This window comes from Bacillus rossius, chromosome 8 (genome assembly GCF_032445375.1).
Source record: "Bacillus rossius redtenbacheri isolate Brsri chromosome 8, Brsri_v3, whole genome shotgun sequence".
NCBI classification, from domain to species: Eukaryota; Metazoa; Arthropoda; class Insecta; order Phasmatodea; family Bacillidae; genus Bacillus; species Bacillus rossius.
Window position 1 is genome coordinate 53,353,867 of NC_086336.1, and position 9,774 is coordinate 53,363,640.

Genomic DNA, 9,774 nt, shown 5'->3' on the forward strand with positions numbered 1-9,774 from the left:
AATTTTATTTTGTTGTATCATGCTTATTATTTGCGCGGTTAATGCTGGAAAGCTATTCAGGGAACGGTTTACAAATAACTTTTTAACTATTGGAGGTACGGAAACATCACATCGCATAAATACCCGTGTAAGAACCAAAACCCAGTATTACTGTTAAACAATTGTTTTAGAGATACATTTTTTAAATTTAAATGTTCAAATATCAATAATTTTACATGAACATTTCTGCAAATTTACAGTGTAGTGGGTGGAGAATAAAATGTTTACGAGTCGTATCTTTCCTAGCCAGTATAAGGCTAAAATAAATGCACAAAGGAAGATGCTTATACGTTCTTATTATTTATACAAAGCTCCAACGTCCATACACACAAAAATAGATGGCTATTAACGTACTTCTACGATAACAGATTAATTTTACACGGGGATAAATACTTTTTGTAAGGCACGCTGTGAACAAATGAAAGAACATTTCAGTCTTTTATGTCCCGTTTGCATGCGACCTCTTTATTCTTTCCATCGCTAGCCTTCAAAGGCTCTTTACGAAAACGTTGGGCCCTACCGAACGACACGGGTCGTTATTTACATAGTCGAGTCGCAGACGCTTCTTTACTACGAGAGAAGCAATTACAAGACACCGTACAGCGATTATAATGATTTCTGAGACGTAACTAAGAATTTCGTTTTGAAATAATAATAAATGCTTCAAATTGTGTATCTATAAAAAATATCCAGTATATTTAACGCAACAAAAGAAAAAAAAATTAAATATTGTATTGTAGCGTACGCACATTTTACATCATAATACTTCTATAGCCTACAGAGTAGGTCGTTACCGTGCCATCATGGGTAACATTCTGAACCGATTCGGAACCTAGCACGCAGTTTCCGATAAATTGTGAAAATGTTTAAATGACTCGTTGAAATCGAGGCTGAGACGTATAAGAGACCGTGTATACTTTGCAGTATATATTATATATCTTATATATAAAATTCTCGTGTCACAGTTTTCGTTGCCATACTCCTCCGAAACGGCTTGACCGATTTTGATGAAATTTTTTGTGCTTATCCGGTATCTATGAGAATCGGCCAACATCTATTTTTCATCCCCCTAAATGTTAGGGGTAGTCCACCCCTAAATTTTTCTTTTATTTCCAGTTTTTGGTAGGAAATCACCATGGCAACGGCTGTTGCTTTGTTGATGCTTCATTCGTCTCTATGGCAACGGCTATTTCATTGTTAGTGCAGTCCTCATCACCGTTGAAATTTTGCAAGTACTTTAAATATAAAAAATTGCCCTTTTTTTTCAAGTATATATATTTTACAGACTTGAAACTTCACAGTAATGTTCCTTATGTTACGCAGGATGACATTTTCCGAAAATTAGATCCCATAGCATAGGTGGTTAAAACCAGGCAACAGTGGGTACTTTGTCTGCATGAGAACAGTATTTTGCATTGTTCATGCCTTCTGCGTCTCCATGGCAACGGGCATCACGCGGCAGTGGCGTACCCACAAGGAGGGGCATGTATAATGAGCGGCGCAAGAGTGATCTGCCTGTAGACTGCCGTAGCGAAGAACGGGTACATCAGTTTTATGTTGCGTGCACGAGTCGGGAAACCATCGGTACATTATACAGCATTGTAATAAATTTTCACTTAATTTTTTTAATTTACCATTACTGTAAATGGGAGATGTGGATTAATTTTTTTCCATTAGTATAGCCGTGCGAAGCCGGGTCGGGCAGCTAGTATTATATAAATATATTCCGTACTTAGACGCCACCGGAGGAATGAAACGAACAGACAGTGCGAACAACGTGACTGGCGATACACTACTTTTAAAAAAAAATTGAACACGAATATTAATGTAAAAATACAGATATTTGTACATTTGTACATTTACATGAAAATACCTGTCTCACTACAAAATAAGTGTTCGCAGTACTGGGTTCAGATTCTTACCCGGGCATTTTTGCTCTGTGTTGTCGCAGTACCTTTAACAATTGAAGTTATTTGTAAACAATTCACTGCTTCCCAGCATTAACAGCGCACAAAATAAAAAACACAACAAAACAAAATAAAGGCCACTTAATGAAAAACAAGTCATCTTTCTCATTGTTTTTTTAAATTATGTCTGAATAAAATTAATTAAAATATAATATTGTGCGCTACTTTTCGTAAGATATACTTGGTATTTTTTTTTAAAACAAGTATTCCAAATACGTATGCAAAAATAACCGTAGCCAAGTGTTTTAAAAATTTACAAAAAAGCTAATTTTTTTTGCAACTTATTTCCAAACGAATATATATATATATTTTTAAAAGTACGGTTTTTTTTTCTGTGTAAAGCGTGTTGCAAAAATTCAGTGCAGTTGCCGGTGAAGGGCCAGAGGCAGAGAAGAAAGAGAGCGACTCGCAGAAATTCCTCGTTCGCGAGCGAGTGAGTGATTTGCAACGCCCTCCAGAAGACAAACACGTGACGACGACAGAGGAAACGACATGGTTGAGGGGGCTGACAAGGGAACGGTTGTGTGGGGGGGGGGGGGGGTGGGGGGGGGGGAGGTGGCGCTCAAGTCCACTCGGCAACTTGGCGACCATGTGTTTCAATATGACAGTAACACGTTTGTCACTTTCAATTTACGAAGGAACAGTGTCTTCTTTCTGTAGCGACACACACATGTAGGTTTCTAAAATAACGTGAATTTGACGGTTTATACGGCCCAAGGGTGGCATTACCGGACACAAGATTACTTCCCTTGTTTTTTTTTTAAATTATTTTAAATAATTCACATGCGTTATGTTTACTATCTAAAGAGAGCATAAAAAGCTTAATGTTTTTATAGTTATTATCATCTACTATGAAAGAGTGTAGCACTAAATATTTTCAATTACAGTTCATTGCAGTGTCATCAATAGGCGGTCTGGGCGTATGTGCATGCAATGAAAGGAAAGAAATATAGGGGAGGACGGGGCAAGTTGGCGATGTTAAGAGTTCGTCATTTTTTATAATTTTAATTTTGGAAATATGATTTCCTTCTTTCCACACACGATTAGAATAGTCTTTTGTCGTGGTGTAACTACATGGAAAAATCTATATTTCTATATTATCTCCAAAATTCTGCCCTTTTAAAAATATAATGCAAATGTGCCATCTTGCCCCGTTACCGGGGCAAGATGACTTTGACTACGGGGTAAGATGACATTTCTGCACAAGTTTAAACATATTTATTCTTAGAATGCAAAATAATGTAAATTAACTAATTTAACATTGTTACATGCTTTTTTTTTTTTTTTTACATATATGGCATATTATTAAAGGCTTGGTTTGTTGAAAATTACAATTAATAGTTAACTGACATAACTAATTCAGAGTTGGTGTTTTTATAAACAATAATCGCAAACAAATTTTCCTCGTTCAAAGTTCGAGCAGTCCTCATGCCACCATATGTGGCATTTGCAACACTCAATCCAATCTTCTGATGGAGGGTCGACATAAATCTCATCACACACAAGACACTGCACTTCGGATATTTGAGCTGAAGTCATGCCTGGTGAAAGTTGGAGCTTCTTGGATTTTTCTCGAGAATCGAACTTCAGTTTCTTAGTAACAGTTCCTTTTTTTTTGCATCTCGAGACTCATGTCTTTATTGCTTCAAACGTTCTTGTTCTATCCTCTGAGCTTTTCTCTGAACCAGCATCGCTTTCATGGGCGAGCTTGTGATGACACTTGCACATTGCTTATGACTTATCCTTTTTCTCACATATGATCTTTCTTTAGGCAATGGTTTGAAATCGAAAACACTTCGGCACAGTTTTGGCTCAACAGGAGTAGCATTTCTTATAGGCCCTATCTTAATGAGAGTAGCATTTCTTGAAAGTCCTGGCTCAACGGGAGTAGAATTTCTTGAAGGTCCTGGCTCAATGGAAGCTGCGGGAGAAGTATTTATTGAAGGTCCTGGCTCAATCGGAGAAATATTTCTTGAAGATCCTGGTTTAATGGAAATGTCATTTCTTGAAGGTCCTGGCTCAATGGGAGTAGCATTTCTTAATGGTCCTGGTTCTTCAGTTTTCTCTGCCTGATGTTCATTAACTGATTTTTCCATAGCAAGATCATGATCGGTGGGGTTCGCTGCAGCTAAATCATGCTCAGCAAACACAAGGGGATCATAAGGCTCAATTCCACATTCTCGGAACCCATTGACTGCATTACCGACTGTAGCTGCTTTCAAATAAGCAGTGCTTAGTAGCTCACCAATTTTTTTTGTTAGTTATGGCTTGCCCTGGATTAGTGACCATTAAGTTGTCACAAGCTTGACTGTAATAGGTTTTTAATGGCCCAAAAAAGGAAACATCCAGCATTTGAAGACGATGGGTAGTGTGGGGTGGAAATCCGACCATAACGATGTGATTTTCCCGGCAAAAGTTTATAGCCTCCAGTGTAACGTGTGTTTTATGGTTGTCAACAAGCAACAGCACGTGAAATTCACTGGTTGGTTTCACATGTAGTTCGAAATGTTTCAAAAATAACACAAATATTTCTCCATTTCTCCAACCATTATCACTGCAATGTCCAACGGTTCCCGGAGGGGCTCTTTCCACAAGTTCAGGTCGCATCCGTTTTCTTGCGAAAACCAAAAAAGGGGGCAGGTAATATCCGCAAGCATTAATGCAACAAATAATAGTAACATTTCTTCCTCTCTCTGCCGAAACGATCTTGGAAACACTCTTATTTCCTGTGGGTGAAATAACCTTTGGTAGCCTATTAGATACAGTGGAAAGTGCATATTCATCTGCATTGTAAATGGCAGAAGCTGGAAATCTATGTTTTTCCCGCGCTTATTTCAAAATTAAGAAAAACTTGTCAACATTTGGCTTGTTAAAGCCCATTGCTCTGGCAATGGATGTTTCCTCTGGTCTCCGAAAACTGAACTTACATTTTTTCATAAAACTAGCCAACCAATCCTCACCTACCATCCTGGTCTACACATTGAACGGATGCGAAATTCCACTATATTCTGCAAAGTAAAACACAAGTTTTCTACATTGCTGCTTTGTCATCCCAAAAAACATGTTATCCATTGCTGTCGAGTAGTTCCTTAAATATTCTAGCTGCTCTTCAGTGAAAACTTCTCGAAATCTTCCACCATGAATAGGCATTTCCTAGGAAGAAAATACAATTAGGTAGGCTAAATACTTTTTAATTAGAATTTTTGTTTAATGAAAGCCTGTAGGGCATGAACAATTAAAAAACAACTGTAAAAAAGCACTTGGGGCAAGATGACGAGTCGTCATCTTGCCCCAGTCAACTTGCCCCGATCAGCAATGTTATTAGTATTGGATTTTTTCGCTAGGAAAAAATATTAAAGGTTAACAATATATAGTGGTTAAGAAAAGTATATTGTCTAAGGTAATAATGTGTGGCATTGAATAACCAAATATCTTACCTGTTTGTCCATGAGATATTACTTCGAAGTTCTTGAAAATTACAATACGTCAGACCAAATGTACGAACATCATCTAACAAACAACTAAATGGTGGCAGCGGCTTCACTGTGCGATTATTTAGTGCCCACCAGTGTGGAGCGCTAGTAGTGTCTGTTAGGTGGTGCTATCTAATAACATGACGTGGAACTAAGTCATTCGTCGTCTTGCCCCGCTCGTCAACTTGCCCCGTCCTCCCCTATCTAATGCTCAAAATGTTTTCCTTAGAATATATTATTGGAGGTGTTATTATGTTTATCGTGCTCTTCACAGTTATGGGGTTATTCATTTCAGGGAGGGGGTAGGAGGGGTCTGGGAACCCCCCCCCCACCCCCTTCTTCGAGATGTACGCCCATGACTGGGAGCGTGTATTTCCCAGGTATAATACCCACCAGCCACAGAAATTTTGAGAGGAAGAAAACTCGTCCAGAGTGGCACGGCATAACACCACCATGGCTTCTCTTGCCACAAATTCTAGCATTAAAACGTTATATAAACTGTTAAAAGTTTTCCACCTCCAATTTACGAAGAACGTTGGATTAAAAATTATCCAAGGATCTTCGTAAATTTACGACTATCTTAGTGCATTTACAAACACTTGATTGAACTTATTTTGAACATTAATTCCGAAGAATATTCTTGGTACACTAACAAATAATTACAACAAAAAAAAATTGGTTGTCTGTAAAGTCGGTTTACGGACGATAGTTTAACGTGACGTCATAACAAAACATTGATGAAATGATTGCATACTTTTTTGAATAAAATTGAATTATCATATTGAATTATCACTATTTTTTATGGATACAAAGAAGCAGTCTAATGAAATCTACAATTTAATTAATAAATTTACTTTTATTTGCATTCATTAATTCAAATATGTTTATTACTTTAATGAAGAGATTATTTTAACTATAACTTTTATACATGTTTGCTATTTAACTTCTTCCAATCTGTGTTATTCTGTTAAGGATAGTAGGAAACGAATGGCAGTGTTTAAAGTTTAATGTGCCTCGAAAAAGTAAAATCGATGGTTGTTCCAATCGAGTGGAAGAGAGATAGATGCGGCGCAAGCGCACAATGTGCGTAACGGGACACAGCGTAACGGAACAATTTGCGTAATGAGACATTTTCGTGCGTGCAGCCGGCGTTCATCGATTTATTAGACGTTGTCACGTCAAAAAGGTGATGTCTACATTTAGAACAATTCTTTTTCAGAACGAAACATACTACTCGGAAGTCTAAAAATTTCGTGGTTTCTACTAAGATTGGATTATCATAAATCACCACGCACTAGTTTGTTTCAGGTGAATTCTTCGTTGGAAAGTGTGTAAATTGACTGTAATTTATAAACGTACATCCTCTTTTGTAACCGCTGCACGTTTCGCGTCTCGTCGGAGACCATCGTGTGCCAAAACACGTTGAGAAATGAAGCTCGGGATGCTTATCGCGAATGCGCGAAGGACAAGTTATACCTACGTTTCTCTGGTAGTTGGCATTCGTCTTCGCGTTGTAGACTTTTGCGGCATTGATTTATCACCTCGCTCAACGTTTAACTTCCCGGGAAGGATGTTCCCGCGGGGAAGAGATGAAAAGTATACACACTTCTCGCGGGTCCCGAAAGTTTTGAACTTGTAAAAAATTTTTTTTTAAATAAAGGTGAAATGCTGCCATAAATTCCCATCGCATTACTTTCAAATGAGCGCCATGTCTTGCCAGCGCGCTTCGAAACGAAGAGAAGTTTCTCGAAGGAGCCAGGCAAGAGTGCGAAAACTTCCTTAAAGTAGAGTTTTGTCGCTGGTTCTGTCGCAGAGGAATGTGTGATCTTTTTTTCCCCTTTCCGGTACCTTCGGCAGAGTTCTCTTGCATACAAAGGAACTGAAAAATATAATTGTTTAAAATTTTAGTGTGTGAAATGCAGTAAGTCGGGATAAAAACCCAGATCCTTGCAATTCAACACTACACATTTAACCACAAAATTCAAGAAACTCGGAATATTATTGTTGAGAATATTGGGTTAAAAAAGTTGAATCTCCAGGATTAAAACATGCAATTTTTAAAAACGTGATTTTTTTAAATGACTGTTGAAATTCATAAAATGTATTTTAGGATAGTTTTTCTATCACGAAGTTTTGGCACACTTATTCGCTTGATACTTTCCCTGATGTTCACGTAGCCGAATATATACGGGTTGCTGCCGCCACTTGCGGTCGGCTGTCTAAAAGAAGAAACACGCACGCGCAAACGCATTATGTTTGCTTCATCATGTTAAACTTTCGTCCAAGGTGCGCACGCACTTCATTTCATTTCCGCTGCTTATTAAAATTTCACCTTCAACGCGCATAAGAAGCATTAACTTAAAAAAAAAAAACGCACACACTATAATAGCACTGGTAAACAGTTGAGTTACTGCCACGAAACTATTAAATACTTACAATTAGATTTTAGAATAATAAAGTTGATTGCAGGCTTTGGAAGCAATTGTCTAAAAATGAATCTTGGTTTTCGAGGTTTAGTCGCGTCGAAGTGATAGATAGCACCGACGTTTCACTCTGCATTGCAGCAGGTATCTTCAGTGTTGAGAAACAAAGACTTCAATAAAGTAACAAAAGGTCAAGAATTTTATCTTTATGAGCCTTCTTTGATGATAATCTTTCTTCAGTTTAAAGACAAGTACCCTTAGTTATAAATGTTCTCTTACCCATATTCACATTGATACCTTTAAAATAACACACATTACATAATTTTTAATTTGTACATACGCGTTAGTATAAAGTTTTACTTGGTAAGCACATAAGCTAACCGGTTCTTTTTTAATCTTCTTCACAATACTCACCTTGGCTAGCGATGTGCAATCAATCTAATGTCGACTCCATGATTGGAAGCACTACTGGAAGGTTTGTCGGAAGGGTCTTCAGCTGTTCCGTTGTGGCCCTCTCAATGTCGGGAATGGCGTAATTTTTCTTCCTCTTAACTTGGCCCATTTTTCTCTGGTCTCCGTTCCGCAAAGAAATCTGAATTTTAAACGCATTGTTAGAATCCCGTGATTACTGATTAGTAGAGACCTGAATAATTCGCGGATTCATTTCGTGATAGCCTAGAATCAAAAACGTTTGCCTTTTTACTGCATCAGTGATTGGGACACAGTTTTTCTAAATGGCACTCGGTCAATGAAAAACTTTTAACAAAAGAAGTATCGAATGATTAACGTCCCAGTTAACAGGCGATACGAGTCAGTAGCCAATGAGCATATGTAATTTTCCCGCGTGCATAGAGTATCATGGAGTCTATCCTACAGGTCATCGAAATCGCGAATTTTTCAGTTCTCTACTGTTTAGTAGAGACCCGAAAAAATCGCGGATTCAATTCGCGATATCCTAAAATTGAAATAGTTATGCACCAATGCTGCTTCTGCCATTGGCTCACAACTCATCTTCAGGACACTGGGCCAATGAGAAACACGTAACCAAATCTGTAACGAATCACAGGCTACTACGTTGGGACGTCTCACACGACAGCAGCCAATGAGTGGGTGACATTTTCCCGAGGTTACATAGAGCTGTGGAGTTCATCCTAGCGGTCAATTGAACCCGCGAATTTTTCCGGTCCCTACTGATTAGAGATACGGAAATTACACGCATTCATTAAGTCGCAAGCTGTAGTGCAAACCTTCAAGCTCTTCGCATTGGACCGCAGTTATTTGGTCACGCCCCTCCATGACCGTGGGCCAACGATGCCCAGCTAGGAGAGAAGCAAGCGAATCAGGTAGAGCCAATTAAAAAGGACAAAAAATTTCTCGTTTAAAAAATCAACCAATGGGAAAGCAAACACGGGTTGAGAACGCCTATGACATTTATTATTACGCTGGTGACAGACGAATCCGTTTCCGGGTATCTATCCATGACGCGCGAGAGACAAGGTCCACACGACCCCAACTATTCCTCCTCTGGAAGCCGACAGACAAGTCAAAACTTGTTCGAACCCGACACTGATCCGGCTATCGGGCTTATTACTTCAAACAGATGTAACGTCGTTGGCTTTTATTTTGACATGAATTCGATGAACGTCTCGTGTTTCGTACGAGGGGTCCTGAAAGAATCTTGGCGACACGACAATAGGACACTTTGAAACGCCCACTACGGCCGAAATACACACTCGAGGCTAATGATGACTACACCCTCGCAAAACCCGCTCTGACGGCGACCACGCTGGCGACTACGCTCCCCCCAACGTCCTCGCTATGACGTCACCGCGTTGCAGCGAACGCTAAAATGCGTAGCAGGCTCTGCTAGCG